The sequence below is a fragment of the Motacilla alba genome, chromosome 12 (assembly GCF_015832195.1).
Source record: "Motacilla alba alba isolate MOTALB_02 chromosome 12, Motacilla_alba_V1.0_pri, whole genome shotgun sequence".
Classification (NCBI taxonomy): domain Eukaryota; kingdom Metazoa; phylum Chordata; class Aves; order Passeriformes; family Motacillidae; genus Motacilla; species Motacilla alba.
Window position 1 is genome coordinate 14963347 of NC_052027.1, and position 20808 is coordinate 14984154.

The window sequence follows — 20808 nt, forward strand, 5'->3', positions numbered from 1 at the left end:
CCCTCCAGGGAAGAGCCCATGGACTCAGAGGTGGAAGGGTTCAGCTGCTATGAACTCTGTGCCTGGTTTTGACATTCCTCCTTAAGCATATGAGGGTTTTTGATGTGTAATCTAGCCATGTGCTAGCTAGTGTACTTGTAGCCAGATCTGCCCTTCTTCAGGGGTCTGTCCTCCACTGGTGTGTTTGGCAGAGCCTTCCCAGCTTCAGACCTTTCTTACCCTGCCACTTGTAATTTAATGTTTCTGCCTTACAAGAGCCTTTTAGACCATTGTTGCACTGAGTGCCACAGCTTATACCTCTGGAGGTGCAGCTGGGGGGTTAATGTCTGCTTTCCTGCTGTGGAAACACTGAAAGAGCCTCCCTGGCATGCTCTGACCCCTGAGGAGTGTGCACAGTAGCTGGGATGTGGCTGTTGGGATCCTCTGGGCAGCATAGGTTGTGTCAATGTTGTTCTATACCCATGCTCTTGTGCAGGTGTTGGAGTCAAGGTTAACCACAAATTTGCTGTCCTCTCTCCACTGGAGTTTAGGAAGTTTGGCATCTCTGTATCCACAAGTAATGGCCCTTTCTTCTTTCAGTCTGCTGCTAATTAACTTATAAACTAAAGAAAAAGGAGTAAATTGGGAATGACTCTTATTGGGAATGATGGGCATGGGCAGAGTCAAAGCTAGAGACAGCAAAGTTGGCTTTTCAGTCCAATATTGGACTATCCTGCCTCAGCCAGCATTCAGCTCACTTAAAAACTGCGGACAGGAGGGTCTCTGTGCCACTGGGCCCAGTGCTGCTATAAGTGTGAGGAAATATACTGGCTACTTTTATTAATAGAAAAAAAACCCTTTACAAATCTGTTTCCTTCTGCTGTTATGACTATCCTGTGCTGAATGTTTGTGTGCGGGGGAATTCTGGTTACAAAATATCTCTTTGCTTGTAATTTCCTTATCCAAACTGGAGGCTATCAGAATTCTCTCATGTGCAATTTTATGGGATCAGGCCAGTGCTATTTTCTTGCCAAGAGTTTTTCCAGTGCAGATAAGAGATCTAGGAGGTATTCAATTAGATTTTTTTGTTTGTTTGTTTGGCTTTTTGTTTCATTGGGTTTTTTGGGGCTTTTTGTTTGTTTTGTTTTAGGGTTTTAAATTTTTTTCTCTTGTTTGTTTGCTTTTGGGGGTTTTTTGGGTGGTTTGGGGTTTTTTTTGGAAGTGTTTTTTTTTGTCTGGGTTTTTGGTGTTTGTTGGCTGCTGAGTTGTTTAATACCAGTTGTATATATGTTTTTTTGATATCTCCATTTCTCTGTTCATGAATGTTAAACCAGAATTAGTGTCACCAGTATAAAGTCCTGTAAGTGTCTTAGAGTGGAAAATGCTGGATATGACTTCAGTGGTGATGCCACCAAGATTTAGGGTGTTCTAGAGGTGTCAGTGGTACAGCCTGGGATGGTAGGGATGCTCACCATTTGTTCCTTTGGCATCTGCTATAAACAGGAGCAGTGGGGCTTTTCTACAAAGATAAAGTTCCCCTTTCAGGTCTCTGTGTTGCTGTAGAAAACGCAGAGCATCCTCTTTCACTTTTGGAAGGAAATGATCCTAAATAGAGCCCTGCCTGTGCTGTGGACTCCAGGCAGATGGCCAGTGCCATTATCCTTTAAGGGTGCATTAACAGCAACCTTCGGTTCAGAGGCACTGAGTTGTACCTCTCCCATGAGACGCCAGAATGGGCACAAGGCACGGATCCCTCTTGTCAATGCTGCTGGACCAGACAGTGCCAACGGGAAAAACATTTGTTCTGCTCTTGGTCTGTCTTCTGCACAGGAATTTGGAGACAACACAGTAAAGGTGATGCTGCAGATAAACACAAGCTACCAGACAGAAACACAGACCATAGGATTTTCTGCAGCCAGATGCAGTTAATAGATGCCACCTCAACTGCATGCCTCAGAGGAAGGCGCAATCTTCATAACAGGCCAAAATCATGGACTTCTATTTGCACCATAATGATCTCTGGAAAGAAATTTCTCCCTGATTACCATATGCCCAGAAGGGTTTGCAATGAATAGGCCTTACAGTTTCATCTTCTGAGCGCTGCAGACATTTGGTTGTATCGTCAGCTGGTGGAAACTGGCATTGCTTTGTTGCCTTTCCAAGTCAATTTGAAATGAGTGAAGATTGGTCTTTCAGTTCTCCTTCACATGAAGGTCATGTAGCTTTTGTGGCTTTGTGCAATATGTTCTTCCTAAAGAGAAATGAATGTGCAGTTGTGTTTTATTTTGCAATGATCTTCTAAAGTACCCAGTTCAAAGATTGGGCGTGCTTGACACACTTTCCACCCATTTATTTCAAATTAATAATCCTCTGATGCCTCTCACGTGATCTGCTGGTCCTGCAACAGTTTGAGCTTTGATGGAGTAGGAGTCTTTGAACAACAAGGGAGTACTGGAAAATCTGGGGAACTTCTGTTTGAGAGGCTTTGATACTGTGCTGGTACACTATCCTACTGTTAGGCTGCTTCAGTGTTTCCAGTCTCTCAGGGTCATTCCATAAAAGATATGGGAAGGATTCTCACTTGGATTGTCTGCAGTTGTTAGTTGCCTGGGGAAGACTATAACTTACCCTTTAAAAATACCTGTACCTTGTTTTCAAAGGGATCTAAGGGCAGGATGCTTCAAAGGAGCAATGTAGCAAGTTGGAGAAGAACCAGCCCTCAAGGAAAGTTCTCATTCTAAAGCCTCAGTAAGAGCTGGGAGGCAAACATTTTTCCATCCCCCCCTTTCTTCTCTGTGATATGAGGAATGTCAGCTGCCACTCACTGTGAGCAAAGGTTTAAGAATTCTCCCACACATAGTGTAGAGATGAGCAGAAACCAGGAGTCAGCTTCCTGCCCAGTCAGGCTTTGACTCAAACCCCCCAGCGTGGCAGGGAGGTGGCTGGTTAGCTGGGTATCCGCCAGGCCTGCTCCAAAGGGATCCTGCAGATGAGAGCCCAGGGCACTCTAGGAAGCTGGAGGGGTCCCTGAACATTTACAGGAATAAATTTACTTGAGAGTGTTTCAGGCACTGCAAGCAATGAGGAGAAAAAGTCCCATTTGAAAGCCAGTAGAGGTTTTCAGGAACTGCTGCTTCTTCAGAGAAGAAAACCACAGACTCTGAACTATGAATCCATAGCTGCCCCCAGCCTCTGGGTAAAGGCAGAGCATCTTTAAAGGCCAAGCCCAGCAAGGCTGGCACAAGTGGTCAGGAGCAGGAAGTGTCCCACAAGACAGGATCTCAGCTGCTTGGAGAACATCAGGGAGCATCACAAAGGAAGAGAGAAGCCAGCAGTGTCACAAGCAGCATCAGATCTGCTTTCTAACACATCCTTCTTGGTGTTCTTTGGTGTCAAGGGAAAGCTCAGTTTATCACTTCTCCCTTAGCAGGGCACCAGCAGAGACTTCTTGCTCTGTTTGCCTCCCAGTTTTCCCAAAATTCATAGGAACTCGGTATGTTAGTGGCTTTTCTTCTGGTTGAAACAGGACAATTCCCAGAGGAAATGGGGCACATGGAGTGACCATGTCCTTATGTTGTATTCCTCATGTATAGTGAGGAAATGGCTGCAGATCACTTCTGTGAAGATGCCACTTTCATAGGTCTGATCTCCAGGAAAAATCCCCTCTAAAGAGAAAAAGGTGACTGCCCTGTGACACTGAGTGCATCTGTCAGTTCTGTTTTACTTTAAGCAGCCAGTAATTGATCTCAAAGGTCTTGTTTGCACTTGATGATGCCTCAGAAATCCTGAGTCACTCTTTACCTGAGTTCACCCTGGTACATCTGTTTACTCTATGGTAGTGTGATAGTTGGGAAAGTCCTCAAGTACAAAGAATTTTGAAACTGTCATCTTCCTAAAAACGTAGTCCTGCTGCTTTTATAATGAGAAAGTAGGTTGGATGTCACATTCCTTGATGAAACACAGCTGTGTATCAGTCCCAACATTTCTCAGGTGTTGAGACAGCTCAGTTTTGCTGTCTGCTTGCGCTCAGAATCTCCTGGTTGTTAACCTCCAGGAGAGCCAACAGAGGTTTACACCTCCAAGATGTTAAATATCACGTTTATGTCAGACAGAAACATCTTGGACTACCCTCTCAGTTTATGTCAGACAGAAACATCTTGGACTACCCTCTCAGCTCCTGCCCTGGGCACTGTGTCAGTATGGAAGAAGCAAATGAACAATTTTTTTTCCTATTTCTGACTTTGACGGGGGTTTGGGGCTGTGTTCAGCTTGGCTCTGCCCTACATTTGCTGCTATGTCCATGCATGTCTGTGTCACTTGGATCCCTCTGTCTTTGCTAAGGGTTCAGATTGTATACCCAGCAAGTTGCTGAGGTCATCTGAAGTGCATTTGCATTCATTTTGTGGTAACTTGGTCACGAATTTAAGCTCTGAAGGGCACCAAGCAATTGTGTTTATCAGTAGGAGCCTTGGTGCTCACCGTTTGCTATTGGGCTCTTTTCTAAGTTATCTTCAACCTCAGTCATCGCTGGCATCCAGGGAGCTTAACATCAGACAATTGTCTGAGTATTCATTAAGCTCTAAGTGCTTAAACAGTGAAACCTCTACAAAAGCAGCTCTGAAAGCTGAAGAAGAAAAATATAACTGCCTGTGAGGAAACTTTCCTGCTGCTAGCCATAAATCAGTGGGTTTTTAGTAGCTTGTGATGAGCATCTTAATGGGGCCTATCAATCTGACTGCATTTAAAGTTTCAGCCATTGTTACATTACCCAAGTGATCACAGATCCTCTGATGGCAGAGATAACTTGGGAAAGATTGAGCAGAATATGAGTTTATCTGAAACCGTGACCTGACAACTGTGATGTCTCTAACTGCCTAAAATTACTCGTGTTCATCTTTCCAGGATGCACATAGACTGAACTGATGCCTTCCTGTCTTTTGTGGCAGCTGAGCTATTTGTCTTCTCCCGTCTCCTACCTTCATTTCTTCCTGCAGACAACAGCATTCACTCCTGTCACATCGGGCCCAGGAGATTGGAGTTAAAATTCAGATAAAGGAGGTAAACTAGGAAGCAGTGTATGAGCCAATGTCATGAGGAATTTGGGATGATGCAAAATTTGGGCATCCACTGTTGCTTCCCAGTCATACAATTCAGTCTCCTCTAGCAATGGGTGCAGCACAGCTTCTTGAGAGTCTCACCGTTTTTATTTTGCTCCTGTTTCAAAGCCACCACTAAAGAAAAAAGGTCTCCATAAACATCCTGTGGCTTAGGAACATGAGAAAGCATAAATTGCTGGTTTTAGGCACTTCTCTTCAACCAGCTGTCCCAAAGGCTGTTTGAGCTGTAAAGCCCATCCATCACTTTGGCTACTGACGCCAGTGCCACTGCCAGGGAAAGATCAGTCAAGCTGGATTATCAAAGTCAAAGCCAGAGACAGCTCTTGTGGGAAGTGGTTGAGAAAGTCTCATGTCTTAATTCCTCTCTGTGTATGAAATAAAAAGGGGATTGTGCATGAGGGGTGGGAATACCCTGTTTCTCATTAACTGAATGCATGGTCTTGAAAGAGAGGGTGGAGCCCCTGTGCAAAACAGAAACCATATTAATACAGTTTGTTTCCCTGTTTTTCCTTCCAGTGCTCTCCTCTGGGAACCATAGTCCAGTCCCAGGGCTTTGCATGTATAGTTAGCAGTAAAGATGGGTTGGTTTTTATGTGAAAAGAAAAAACCAAACATGGGAAAATGGAAAAAACCAGGCCTGGAAGATGGAGTGAAAGCTCTTTAACCATAAGAAAGTTGCTGCTGTGACTAGAGGTGCAGAGGCAGGCCCAGCCCTCTGTCCACACTCAGCAGTGCTGGCTGTGCTCTGGGCACTGGCTGTGAGAGCCGTCAAAGTGGAGCTGTCACCGGGGCTGACAGCCTGGCTGTGCCACGGGGAATGGATGTGACTGGTGGCATCTGTCTGTGCCGGTGGTGGGGATCCCCTCCGGGGACAGAATGGCCCTGGCAGCTCAGCACAGGGCACAGCTCGGGAGCTGCAGCTCCGGCAGGCGGGAGGAGGGAGCGCCTGGAAGTGTCTTTGGGGCGCTGGTCTGTGAGCTGCACTCTGCTGAGATTCACTCACCAGCCCTGTCTCTTGGCTTGGTTCAGAACATAAAGCAACTCAGAAGCCCTTTTTTTTTGTTCTTTTGTTTGTTTTTTTGGGGTTTTTTGTGGTCATTGGAAGTTGGGGCTTTCTGATAGGCACATATGCTCCAAACCCAGCTATTTCCATCAGGACTTTTCAGGACTTTGGGTGGTAGGAGTGTGTGTGACAACATATTTTGCTAACCAAACCCCAATTTTTCCTACATCCCTACTGTGGGATTTCTGGTGGGAGATGTACATGTGACTTAGATTTTAGGAAAGAAAACTTACCTGAGAACCAAAACCTCCTTCAGAAAAATAGAGTGATAAAACTTTTCCAGTTCCATGAAATGTTTCTCAGAAGGCAGGAAACAACTCCCTGCCTCCCTCACTGTGGTTAAACAAGGCTGAGCAGTGGATGGGCAAGATGAAGCTTGATGGGGGTGAAGGGCCCTGCATGCCCTGGGGCTGGCGGGCACAGGCTCCAGGCTGGGAAAAGCCAGCAAACTCCCACCTACGCCTGCAGTGAACCAGGAACTGCAGCATGGGAATGTGTCCCAAACAACTCAGTAAGCCCTGAACAAGAAGATACAAGTATTTGCTAAAGTCAGGGTCCTAACTCTGTCTTCAGGTAGAACTTTGCATAGAAACCCACTAAAAACCAAGGAAGTAGCATCCTTTTTAGGCATTTTACAGAGGACGTCCAACACCATATATGCCAATTAAGCAGGGAGGTGAACGATAGTGAAAAAACAGAGCAACTCAGAATACACAGCCGTAACTTGCCCTGCATGGTCTGGTAGTGCCCAGATACCCTTAGATATTGTTTAAGCTTCTCTGGTAGCAGACTTGTGGGAGTATTGGCACAAGGCATAACTGCAGTGCAGGTAAGGTTCTTCATGCATAAATTCATTGCTGGCTACATTGTCCCTCATCAGATTTGATTAAAGTCTCTCAAACTGAATTGAAAATGGAAAGAATGGTGCTATTAATTTCCATGGCTACTGATTACAGAGGGCTTGTTGCATTAGGTAGTTCAGTGGTCAGGGCAAGCTGTGGTGTCCATATGTGAGAGAGCCAGACGTGCTCTGCAGGGAAAAGCAAGTCCTGTGCTGCTCCCCAGTGACTCCCTTGCTCCAGGGGGTCTTGCTGGAGTGGTTTGACTTGTGTGCCCCATGGATGGGACATCGTGTCACAGGGAGTGACTTCCATAATAGCTACTGGTATTGGCTGTCTTGGCAGAGAACACATGTGGGGAATGAGGTCTGGGCCCGCTCTAGAAGAGACCTCTTTAGTTATGGGTCAGGGCACATGGACAGGCAGCAATAAAGGGGGACTTTGGGATTATTTGTGGACAAACAGCTGACATCAACTTGCAGGGCTCCTTATTGCAGTGTATTTCATAGTAAGTTAAAACCAGGTGTATTTTTAATGCTGAAAAAGAATAAGCCAAAAGAAAGCAACAGGAAGAAGGCCTGAAATAAAAAGCTGCAAGAAATCAAATGAGCATTTTCCAGGAGCTGCATGTCTGAGTGTTGCTTGGGGTGAAATGTAGCTTGTGACCCAGTAGTGAGGCCATGATCACTGGAACATCTGTACAGGCTCTGGCCAGAGGCTGGAACCAGTAACATGTGTAGGAGGAGTGTAAGAGAGAAACTGTTTGTAGTATGATCCATCCTCTGGCATAACCTCAGGCCTGTGGTCACACCTGTTGGCATCAGCATCCTGATGTTTTTTGTGCATCCTGTGATTGCAGAGGCTTCAGATTTGGGTTTTGGTCTGGTGGTTTTGGCGTTTTTTTCTGAGGGGGTGGGGGGAGGCATTTGTGAGAAATATCGAACACTTTTGCTTTAATCAACTTTCTGCTCTTTTTATCTCTAAAGACCTTGGTCTCCTTCCTGTGCCACCTCTTGTCTGAGCTGAGGCATCCTCCCACATGGAGAAAGGAGCTGCAAAAATCACTGGTCAATCCGTTCTTCTTCATGCCTTGTCAATCCTTGCTAAGAGAGAGTGTGAGACATTCCCCCCTCCCGTAAGTCTTGACTTAAGTGAACCACAGGATCATCTTTTCATGGTGGCTTTTAAAAAGGAAGGCTTTACCTGCCTTTGCTTCAGCCTTTCAGTGATCCTTTGAGATCCCACATGAGTTTGTGACCATTCCTGAGCCCCGAGCTGGAATTTCTAAAGCACTACCAGCAGCAACCCTAGGCAAAATAATGGATGAATGAGAGCAGAAGGAAGCACCATGTGCTCTCAGAGTGGAGAACTGCACGTTCACATAAGCTCTGAACAATTTCTGATTTTATACTTTGCCAGTGTGTTATTTATGCTCTTGGAGCATGGGGCGCATCTGCTTGGTCAGCCTTGACAGTGGCCTGGCTCCAGGGATCAAGACAAGCTGACCAAAGCATTTCCAAATTCTTGGTCATATTTGAGACCTCCTTGAGCTCCTGACTGGGTTACATGAATGCTGTGCTCGGAAGAAAGAGGAAGCATTGGTTTGAGTTGTAGGTTGCAAGTGTTTCAGAGTGGCCTTGTAACCTCCTGAATGTTGAGTCAGCCATGTGTCAGGCACTGGTGCTGGTAACAGTACCAGTGTAATATGGCCTTGGGATTGTTCTGTGTACATCCCCTGCTCCTTTTGTGGTTTTGAATTTCCCTAAAAAAGTTTTTTTCCTAAACTTTGGTAATGAAGATGAAATCCCCCTTCATTGCATTTTTATTCCTTTATATAGATACTATTGTCTCACTGAAGAAATGAATTTAATAATGAATTATCATGTTCTCATTGCTATACACTTCCCCTTTGTACCTGGATACCTCTGTTCCCTTTTGTGTTTTGATATAAGACTCTCGGACAGCCTGTGTGCTACATGGGCATGTGCTACCTACAGACCACACAGCAGCTTCTTCACTGAGAATAGGTTTGTTCACCACAGTTGCAGTAAGGGCTGCATTTCCAGTTTTTGCTTTTATTTAAGTGTCTTTTATTTACCTAAATACAAGCCATCCTTCCACTCTTGGCAATTTTCACTGTTTCACTCATATAGGGCTGCATTTGTTCAGACCAACCTCGATGGTCAGTGTACTCTATCCATTTTTATTCAATGAAAGAGTTAAGCTGGTGACACTGAACTCTCCTCTCAAGGCAGATAACACACCATGTGGGTGACACATTTACATCTATCCCTTGGATTTACATCTCTCTCCTCTGTGGACGTGAGTGGAGTTTGTTTGGTTTGTTGGTGTGTTTTTTTTGGTTGTTTTTTTTTTTTGTCAGGAAAAAAAAAAGACAGAAGTATAAATAGAAATGTATTCATTTAGATATTGAGGCAATATCCATAGAATTAAAATGGTTGAAAACTTAAAGTGGACTTAGGGATATAGCAGGAGTACCCCCCTGGGCTGTATGCAAGAGGAGCTGTTGCTTTTGGGGAAGAAGAGGAGAAAGGAGTGCTGAGGTATTTAGATGACTGCTCTGTTTTGCTTTGTCACAGCAAGAGGGATGATGTGAAGGGCGAGGTGGTGGGCAGAACAACTTTTGTTAGGGCATGGCAGGGAGAAATAACTGTAATGCTGTAAATATTGCAGCTGACACAGCAGAGACCCATTTGGCTTGGGATATAGGGCAATAAATGCAGTCAGGTGATTCAGGGGTGTTGTGCTTAAGTCTGCCAGGTAGTCAGGCGAGAGCAGATCAGGAAATAATTATGACTGATAAGGGGAGCTGTAAGAAGGCCAGCACCTTCTGCGACCATGAAAGGTGTTACTGATTAACTGTTATGGAAAAGCTGGAAGCACATTCTCCCCTTCCTTCGGAGTCACACCCGGCTGCTCTCCTGCACCATTAACTCGAGAGCTGCCCTGCGAGCGCAGCTGGGCGTGACCCAGCTCCAGCCCAGGGCAGCAGCTGTGAATGGGGAAGCTTCCGACAAGGGCACGGCTGGCGCCCAGCTGGGGCTGTCCTGTGCCCGGATCCCCGGCGCTGATTCCTGCCCAAATCCGTGCTGCTCCCGGGGAAAGTGGGCAAGATTGCTGTCCCTGTATGTTGGAAATGAAACCCCGCCCTGGCAATAGGCTCGAGTGACAGAAAGCTGTCACTTTGGACAATGACACTTCAGCTGTCACTAAAGCAGCTCTAAAATTCGGGGTGAAGATGCAAGAGGGAGGAGAGGGGAAATCTTCTGTCTGTTGAGGAGATGCAGCAATGTAAGACTCAGGTGCTTCAGGGCAGGTACACCAGCACACAGAGGGCAGCTTCCCATGTCCTGGCTCTTGTACTTTCCTGGGGTTGGCCAAAGGGATGCAAGGATAGGGACCACATAGCAAGCTGGCAGTGCCTATAGTTTGGATCAGCCCTTTGCAGCTGAGAACTGCAGTAAACCCCAGCATTTTCTGCATTATGGTTGTTCCTTCTGTGCACAGCTCTGCCCGGAGCAGAGAGGGCAGAGCCCTGCCTGGTGCTTGGCAGGCACCAAACTACAGTCTGGAGATGCACTCCATGTGGAGAACTGGCCTGGGATGTTAAGGCAATGCTGGTGTTAAGCATAGACAGTGGGGATGGTGCCAGAGCTGTAGTTTGAATCTTGAATAGACTTTCCTTTGTAACCTTCTGTACAGCTCTTAGAGTGATTGCTAATGGATTTTATTTGATTAATGCTAGCTAATTAATTTTTATTAATTAGGTCACTTTTAGTGACTCATGTCCAGGTTTCAGCTTGGGTAGAGCTCATTTTCTTCCTAGTAGCTTGTACAGTGTTGTGGTTTGGAATTAGGAGAATAATGTTGATAATAAGAAAGATGGAGAGGCAATTTTTACAAGAGCATGTAGTGACAGAACAGGGGGGAATGGCTTTTTTCCCTAATTCTCTCCTCCTTCCACTGTGGGGGGACTGAGTGAGCAGCTGTGTGGTGCTTAGCTGCCTGCCGGGTTAAACCCCAACAGGCCCAGCTATGAACCTCTGCACCGTCCACCTGCAATCAGCACAAATTTCCCCTGCTCTGCCCTGACAAGACAAGGTGCTGCCACCCCAAGGGACCCACCGTGCTGGACCCATAGGGCATGGAAAGGTGTGCTGTCAGGCCAGGGGCCGTGGGGGCAGATCCACAGGCGGCTGTTGGGACTGTTGTTGCTGTACATGTTGGATAACCTTGGCCAAGATCCAGACTCCATCATCATTTCTGAGAAAATTACGTCATTAATGTAGCGTCGTAATCGATAGGCCATGGCCCTGATTCAGCAGGACACTTAAGTGCATGGCTAATATCCATCACAGTCTGCTACCTTGATGGCTTGCTGCTATTTTTTTGGTTGTTTTTTAAGGACCTGCTTTTGCATTTAAAATTGGATTTGTGCTAAAGGGAGGCTTTTGTGCCTATAAGGAGCTCCAGCCATGTCCTGACCGAGAGGTGCCATGTGCTCACCGTGTAAATGGGGTCTCAGGGCTGGGAGCTGCCACTGTGAGGAGAGCAAAAGGCTGAAGGAAGCCCAGAAAAGGGAGAGTGTGTTACCAAATGGTGCATTTGACCTTTTGTGGCCCTCCATCCCCACACAGAAGGCTGACGCAGAGATCGCAGATTATGGAGTGAAAGGTGTGAATTTGGCTAAATTGAATTTGGCTGTCCTTAATGCTGGAAGAGCACACAGTGTCCAGGAGGCACAGGGAGAGAGAACCTGCTTAAATGGGCAAAAAAGTGGTTGGGAATTTCTTACAATCCATATTGCAGGGAAGGAGGAGTCCAGAGTTATTTTCCATGTAGAGTTTAAATGAATCCTTACAAGATCCTATTTGATTTCCTTTTTCTTAACATTTTTTTATTAAAAAAAAAACTGTAATTTTAAAAGTGCCCTTTTAAAAAATATATTTTAAAGAGGATTTAGGAACATTTGTGAAGCAATTGTTCATTAGGCTTGTAGCTGGGCTTCATGTATTTTAATTCTCTTCTGCTTGGGTAGCTTTTAGTCAGTTATAATGCTTACCCTTACGTTTCACTAGTTGTTATTTATTCCATTCAATTATGTATCTAACAAGCATTTGTTGCCCCTCACAGATATTCTGTAATGACCCCTAGAAGGCTGAGGAAATGAAGGCAGAGAGTTTCAAACCACCTTGAGAGCAGCTTCCTGTGAGCTATGGCTCACCTTAGCCTGAGCCATAGCTCAGAACTGCTCTGATTTATGCACCCACCAGAGCAGTCAGCAATGGGCTGGGGTGTGTTGATTATTGCAGCACCAAGTGGAGAGCTGTAGGGACTCAAGGTCACCCCCCACACAGAGCCAGCCATGTCTGGCCATGAGCTGTGCCTCTGTGGGGTGTTGCAGGGACACAAACTGTCTCACCGATTTTTTTTTTTTTTTTTTTGGTGGAAGAGCACTGATGGTTGGTGGCTGGAGAGTGATGAACTCAGCACTGAGCCAAGCAGAGAGCTGGGGTTCAGCCTCAGCACAGGGATGGTGCAGTCCTGTGAGCACAACCAGGTGGGTTTTGGGTCCTGGCAATAAAGTCAGAGCTTGGTCACAAACCATGGGCCTATCTCTGTCCTCCCTTCCTTGCTTTGATAAGGGACTTTGCTGACACCCGGGAGGGGTCCATGGAGAGTTCAGCTCCAACTCTGCTGCAGAGCTTCAAGCCTTGGCTTCTCTGCTGAGCATCTGCAAGGAGCTGCAGTGCTGACCACATTGATGAGAGCTGCTAGAAGCACAGTTTTCCAGCCCAGCCTCACACCATCACTGTGTCTGCTCAGCAGGGCAGTCTCCCTGGTTACCTGAGTGCAGAGCTGGGACAGGCATGGCACAATTTTGCCTTGTGTTCTCTGAGCCTGGCCTAGTGCTCAGTTTTTAATGTGGCAAAGGGTATTCACAGAGTCTTTTCTAATAGTCCTAATTTTTAGAGGAGGTGAGTCTCTGGCATGCACGTGGATCACAAAAGAAGTTTCTTTAGCCCTGCTCATTTTTAAAAGACAAAGCAGATTTGTTTCAGCTCCATAGGTGAGATCCACAAGATCCTTAGTGGGGGTGGTCCGGACAAACCCTCAATAAACAGAGTTGACCTGATCTTCTTGTCAGGTTGGTGGTCACATTACATTCCTCTAGCAGAGCTCAGTCTCCAAAGTGATTCTGTGGTGTTAGAACAGATGATAGAGCCCTAGCTGGAGGCCAGCCAGGAAGCTGTAAGATGCTCCCATACTCCTACAACACGACAGCAACAAGCAGACCACACCGCCTGCACGTGCTGCTGAAAAGGCATTTATGCCTTCAGTGAATCGTTCCACCCAGGAACGATTGTGCTTGTTTTCAGTGCCCTCAAAGCTGGGGCTTGGAGAATTTAAGCAGCTTCTCTTCAGCTCCCAGCTGTGACCATCCAATTGCTTCTAAGGAGAAGCAATTTTGCAGAAAATGCGAGACACTGGGAGCTGGAGATAGAGTAGTTGTGGAACAGCTCTGACAGAGCTTGTCTTGAGCTGAACCCCGTTATGGTCCTGGTCTGATCCTGGATTGGACTCATATGGGACCTATCCCTGCCCAGCTTTCCACTGCCATTGCTCAAGGAAAAGTGATCTGCTTAGCACCATCCCCTCCTTCCTTTCCCAGTTAAATTGGCTGCTGTAAGGGCTACCATGCCCCAGAGGCCCAATGCAGAGCTCACAGGCCCTAGAATTTCACTGGGTCTGAAGGTCTCCCTTCGGCCTGTACAAAACCGAATTAAAACTCAAAAAGCCATCCTATCCTTGGGCTCGCTGTTCTTTGCCCTGGCCACCCACTGCTTCCCACAGAGCCAGCACTGCAGGAGCAATCTCAGTTCCTCTCTTGTGGGAAGGCAGCTGGTGAGTATTTCCCTGGGGGAACTACTCGTGGTCATTTTGCTCTTAGCTGGAGTTGGTGGCTGAGCTAAAACCAAGTGATTCAGAGTTTGAAGAGTGAATCAGAGTCAGGCTCTGGGAGAAGTTTCCTTAACTCTGCACTCAGCTAATCCAAGGGTATTGCTCTGGCTTGAGACTCAAATTAGCAGTTTTATCTCCATTGGTTCATCTCAGGAAGTGGTCAGACATGGTGTGATATATCCTGAGATAAGTGGTTTAGTTCAAATGTAGCTGAATTTTCCACTGTCCCAGTACCTTGGCTGCTATATGACACTATCCTGCAATTTCAGTGGCTTTGGGGTCCCTCCACTGCCTAACCCAAGTCTAGAAACACACCTAAGTTGACAGTTGGATTAAGAAGGTGAAAGCAATCCTCTCCTGGCTTTTATTTGGCCAGACATCCCTGCAGAAGCACCCAAGTGTCAGAGGAAAGTGACCCCTCCTGGGCTCTGGGGGGTTAGGTCACCAGGCTGAGGTTTGGGCAGCCCTGGAAGGACTCGGGCTCAGAGCCTCTTGTGACAGCTGGAGGTGGCTCACGTGGGCCTTGCTGGGAGCTGCTTGGTTCTGTGCTGGGGCAAAGCTGTGTCACAGCTCCCACCAGCTGCTGGGCAATTGTAACCCCAAAACTAGAAAAGCACCATAGAGCCAAGAGGGCTTTCTCAGCCCTCTCAGCACTCCCTCCTTCACAGTGTGGAGGCACAAGCCAAGACCAGCCAGGAGGGACTAGCTCATAGTAAAGAGGAAATGTTTTGTCTTTCAGACTGGCAGCCTTCACACTGCTGGCACTTGCCTTAAAATGGGGGAAAAGGTTTTCTCTGGAATAATATTTCCTTAGACTTGGTTCAGCATGTCTACAGCTCAGACCAGATGTGTTTGGTTTCATTTGGCTAAAAAGTTAGGGGAGCCTGGCATGGCTGGACACGAGGTTGTGCATTTGTGGTGTTTATGAATTCTCTTGTGAAGGTATGGAAAACATGTATCATTGTTGCAATTCCTGGTGCTGGAAATAGTGCAAATAAATGACTGTGAGTCAGAAGAAGGTGAATCAGTGTAAGGTAGCTCCACTGCCAATCATTTAAGAGCACACACATGATATGGGCAATGATCTGGCTATTCAGAGCAGACCTTTGAGCATTGAAATCCAGAGTTTTCAAAGAAGCCCATCAGAATTAGGTGCCTAAGTCCTTGTGCTATCAGTGGAAGGTGGGTACATACTTCGTTTCAATACTCAGCAGAATACCTAAGTAACTTTAATGAAATATTTAAATGAGAGCAGCGTTTGCCCTGAGTGCCTGGGCAGCACATTCCTAGCAAGAGGCACAGATTGCCTCTAGACACAGACCTACAGTCTGAACCAGCCCCTGATTATGCCCACTTCAGTCTCTGCTCGTGCTGGAGCAGAAGGACATGAGATGCTCCCCATGTCAGCGGTCAGACAGGCTCAGGATGGTTTCTGTTTGCTGGGCTGATTTGAGAAGTGACTCCTGTTTATCCAGCAGTAAAGCTGCACGTTCCTAAAAGGTGAAATGTTCACTCACACTGATGTTCCAGCAGAGGTGCTGCAGTGTCCCTGACTGCAGAACCACTGGGAATCTTTGCAGGCTATTGATTTCCTCCCCCCTTCACTCCTGTGCTGCCTTGGGCAGTGTGCATGGACTCGTGCTGTGGATATCAGCAAGACAAGAGTTAAACGCAGCTGTCTTACCTTTGAAAGCATTGAGGGAGATGCAGCTCTGATCTTGTAAAGGATCCTGTTGCTGGCAGCACAGCCTGCTCCTATTACAACTCAAGGGCTGAAACAAGGCCTGGGCTCTGTCTGTCCCCTGCTGTGGTGGTGGCACTGTCACTGCTTTTTGTAGTAAGTAGGGCAATTTCAGTGCCAGTCACCTCTGTGAATGCAGCCTTGCAAAGACATGTGCAAAGTCATTGATTTTTCTTTGGCCCCAGCATGTTTTCCCTCCGTGAGACTGTGGAGCTGGCAGGACAGCCCTGCCTGCAGAGGATTTGCTTCCACTTGGGCTCCAGCCAGGCAAGATGAGAATCCTAAGTGCTGCTTTATGCTCATCTAGAGCAGCCAACCTTGGTGCTTTCTTCTCCAGTTCAGCCTCTCAGCACAGGGTGGCCCTGGGGAATTGGTGGCTATTTCCCCCTCCTGTGTAGGTTTACCCAGGGCAGGCAAAAGAGGAATGGAAGTATCTCCCTCACATGGGTTGTGAGGGAGAAGGCCTGGCAAAGGCTGTTGCATGAGGCAGTGCAGACACACAAGCACCAGAAGCAGAAGCATTACCTGGGATGTTACACTGTCTGCCACCAAAGGGTCTTCATACAGTTCTGGTGGGCCAGGAGTCAAGGTGAGGGGGTTGAAGTGAGGTAAGGTTACAGAAGAAGTGAGAAATGGGCTTGGGAACTCAGTCAAATTCTCAAATGGCAAGGCTCCCGAGAGTTGCAGGGTCTTCCTGTGCTGCTTCCGTGTTTCAGTCCAATAATAATGTGTCTGTAGGTGACAGCCTTTGATGAGACCCTCTGACAGACTTGTTAAAGCCATGCCTGGAAGCCACAAATCTAACCCTTCTTGGTGATAGGCTGTGCATCAGGGAATTGTACTGAAGGATTACTGGCTCCAAAGGAGGCTGGAGGGTACCAGGAGCTTATTGATGAAGAGAAACCACAGCCTGACCTGAAATTCCTGCTCAGACATCACTTGCTGCCCTAGTAAGTAGGCAGGACCCTGCTGAGGTCCTGTGCTGTGTGTTACACAAAGTTCTTGTTGCTGTCAGGGGATGAAGCCCAGCCTGCCCAGTCTCCTGGCTCTGCTTGTTTCCCAGTTGAGAGATCTATGCCCATGTGTGCCATCAAATTCCTGCATGGCTTGTGGCTCCCAGTTTGGGAATTCTGCATCCAGAATGGGACAAGCAGCTTATCTGAAATCCCTACACACCACTCCGTAATTAAGAATAAGAGAGAGAATTGCTATTAATTAGCTTTCATTGACCCACTTTTGACCCTCTAAATGCCGTTGTGGTGCACTAGGTCTCTGTCAGCCTCTGCTCTGGGGAGAGATTAATCTTCATTACTCTTTTCATTAGCCTGGCTCTCTTCGTTAGTTTCTCATTAATGTTCTGGTGTGTTCGTGCTGCCACAGGGAAGGAACATTCACACACAACAATGTTAGGAGACAAAACCATTTTCTAAGGCACAGTAGTGGCCCAGAGCATTGCTGCCAGACATCGTGGCCAGGCCCTGGCCATAGCAGGTATCTGGTAGCAGCAAATATTGGCCATAGAACAGCCCCTGCTTAGCTCCATGGAAGGATGCAGCTGTAACAGCAGGGAATAATTGAGGTACAAGGCCAGCTTTCCTATTAACCAGCATACAGCCCTGTGGCTTTCCAGCTGGGAGGTGAGTGGAGGGAGCCAGTGAAAGTTCCCTCACAGATATTTTACCAAAGGAGCAAGTGGAGACCCTCCAGCCTTAAACATAATTCCAGCTGATGTTCACCAAAAGAAAGGCCAGCACCAAGAGTTCATGTTGTTTTGTTGCTCTGTGACGTCCCCATGGCATCTAAATGGGGAGAAGGGTTTTGGTTGGTTTCCCTTTACCACACTTGTATGGAATTGCAGAAGTTTGCTTGGCTGTTGTCAGTGTTGTGGTTCTGCCATGAGAACAACACAGCTAACAAGGAATTATGGGATGGTGTTTGTTATGAGTCCCAGCCACAGGTCATGGAGAGCTGCTGCTCCCCTCAAGGAGCAATCCTCACAGCCCATTCTGTGAGGGATAAGATGAATAATTTCCAGTGATTTCCTGGGAACTGGTGAATGAATCAATGGGCAAGTCAAGAGGGCAGCTCTCCTGACTCCAGGGGCTGTCTGGTGTACTCAGCTCTGCACTTAGGGGAGCAGAGCACATTGCTGGTCTCACCTGGAAGTGGCGTGGCAGACATGGAAGTGCAGCCTGCTGTTCTCTCACAACTACTTCAGAATCCCACAAATCATTATCTAGGAATGATTCATTTCTGCACAAGTGCTGCAAATGAGATATGTATCAGGGTCACAGCAGTCTGTTGCCACATTACACTGAGTTTCATTGAAAACCAAGGCCCTGGTTCAAGGAAATGTCTCTTTTCAGCAGCACATGGCAGTTCCTGAAACAACCTGGTAAATGCAGTCCTTGAAGGTTCCAAAATTCAAAGGGAAATAGAGAAACAAAAACATATGTTTGAAAAAGAAACTAAGCATTGCTTTTAGATTTCTTGCATGTGCATTTGGAATATTTGGGATTGTTACTAGTATTGCAAAGGCTGCCATGCAAATTTGGGAATGGGTTGCAAGTGTCAGTGGCTGGCTAAATTAGGAAACACGAGGTAGAGTAGAATAGACTATTTCATTTGGAAGGAACCTACAGTGATTGTGTCATTCCAACAGTCTGACTGACTCAGGGCTGACCAAAATATAAAGTGTATTGTTACATGCTTGGTCCAAATGCCTCTTTAACACTGACAGCCTTGGGGAATTAATTGTCCACTGGGAATCCTGTTTCAATTTCCTGTTTGACTACCCTCTCAGTAAACAAATGTTTGAAGAGTGTAACATCGACACCAGTCAGACTGAGGTAATGTGAGAAAGTTGGGAAGGATCTGGATGTGATGCTTTAAATGTGTCAGTGTCACAGGCAATAATTTGCTCCTGGTGGAACAAGAGCTTGAAAAGTCAGGAAGAAGCAGGTTGTAGGGGAATGTAGGAACTCTTAGATCAGCTGGCCTGAGGAAGTACAAAAATATGATGAGTGTCTGTGTAAATGTGGGACATGTTACCTGTGATGGAACCTGGATGGAACCCTATCAGTTTCAAGCTCTTTCCTCCTTTCTTCACCACCCCGGAATGCCCCAGGGCTCTGCAGTTGCTCTGTAAAGGGGCTGGTGGTGCAGGCACTTGGGACTTTTCAGGGTGTGCAAACATGATCTTCAAAGCTGTTGCTTGGATTCAGAGTTTCGATGTTTGGACACATCAGGTATGTGGTATGTTCCTAATCTCCAAGTGGATGAGGGTAGTTCTGATGATCAGGTTGGAGAGGTAAATACTCACCTCTACATACTTCAGTGTTACCTTGAACAAAGGGCTGAAACATGTGATCCATTGTCTCAGCAAACATTCCTGCCAGGGAACATATTTGCTAGATTGTTGGCAAAAGCAAGACCTGAAGGGATGTGAACTCACTCCGGGGTAATTTTATTTACATATTTCAAATACACGATTACAAATAATTTTGCTTTCTGCTCTCTGTGCCCCTGTGGAAACTCTGCGCTGAGAAAGATTTTCCTGCCAATCTCAAAGAAAACTTAATTTCTGTCTTAGCATGAGCTGAAGGTTTGGACTTATTCAAACTGGGCTGGGAAGACAGGGCCTTTCACCTACGGAAAATGGAGCTTTTCCAGTGCTAGGGTGCTGCCCAGGACTCTTGATGGTAGTTTGAAGGCGTGAAGCAATGCAGCACCACAGGAACTGCAGCTGACCAGAGGTTCTCCCAGAATTCCCACTGAGAGCTACAGCAGTATTTCAGACTACTGGTAAGAGTATTCTTCATCAAATGTGGCCATTTTTAGTCACTGCAAATATTTTCCTCTTAGAAGGGAACCTTCACCCTAATCGGATAACCATTGCAACATCAAAAAAAATCCTTCCACAAGATGAAACACACAGCTGGAAGTACACAACTTTCTAAGGGTAGAAATAGCACTGGCAGAGGAGCAGCTGGAATAAGGACTTTTCAGGTGGGGCATGTTGAGATCCAGGATGTAGTTTTGGAAGGAGGAGAACTGCCGCATCTCCCGGCTGCAGCAGCTGAAGATGAGGTGAATGCAGCGTATGTCAGAAATGTCTAGACAAGGTGGAAAGCTTATTACAAGTATTGGGGAGGCAAAAAAGGAAGAAGAAAGAAGAGAAACAAAGAACCAGCAGATTGCATGATTATATGTTGCCTAAAGGAGACAGGTTGAGATTATATAATTCTCCGGGGAAACTCTACTTGAAACAATTATGTGTTCAATTGGGTGCACTATGTTAGGGTTTTTAAAGTTAAAAAAAAAAAAAAGAGGCTGAATGCTCAAGAAAGTGTGGAGGAGGTAGCAAAGTGCTGAGCTGAAAATCTTTTTTTAAATCTTTATATGTACTGCATAGTGGGGGAGAAAGAGACAGCAGAGAAAAGGATGCATTTGACGTACGTCAGAGATATCAACAGCTCCAGTGACAATTTAAAGGAAATTAAATGGAAATTAAAGGGAAGCATTTCAGAGCAGAAGTCCCAAAAGCACTTAAAAATATGGAACATCAGAAAAGCTCAGCATCTGCCAGCAGTGGGGGATCAGCTCCTTTCTGTGTGGCAGGTACCAAAGCACAGTGGGCCAAGCCTGAGTCAGCTCTGAGACACCAGGACTCAGCCTGAAGCACATCAAAAGCTGTGCTAGAGTGCAGGAGAACCTCCAGGGCACACAGCTCCTCCCAGCAGGGAAAAGGTCTGAAATCCCAGCATTCTGTAGAAAGAAGGGAAAGAATTGGCTTCCTTATTTCAGTTTCTCATGGTCTATGTACTGCAGTGTTGTGTATGTCCAGAGGTCCTCCACTAAAACTCAGCTGTCACTTGGCTGTCATCCCTTGGCCATAGCACCAAGTGGCCTCTTCTTCTCCAGGGCAGTGCTTTCCTTCATTTCTCTGCCTTGCTCGTTCCAGTCCCTGCCTGTCTCTGGAGTATTTTCATCCTTCTCATTTCTGCCTTGCCAGTGACAGAGGCAGGAGTGACATGACACCTCTTTGCTTCCTTTGGACTCTCACTGGGCACATGACCCCAAAAA

At 46.5% G+C, this 20808-nt stretch overlaps 1 long non-coding RNA gene across 2 annotated transcripts in view; it reads left to right on the forward strand.

Annotated features, from left to right (window-relative positions):
• Nucleotides 1-13503, forward strand: part of LOC119705895 — a 35313-nt gene extending 21810 nt beyond the window's left edge. The window contains exons 2-4 of one of the 2 annotated variants that reach the window (XR_005258350.1): nt 4882-5037; nt 7985-8133; nt 12472-13503. This is a non-coding gene — a long non-coding RNA (uncharacterized LOC119705895). Of the gene's footprint in view, nt 1-4881; nt 5038-7984; nt 9316-12471 lie in introns of those variants that run through there. The other variant, XR_005258349.1, reaches the window with a different exon arrangement.
• The last annotated feature ends 7305 nt before the right edge of the window (nt 13504-20808 follow it).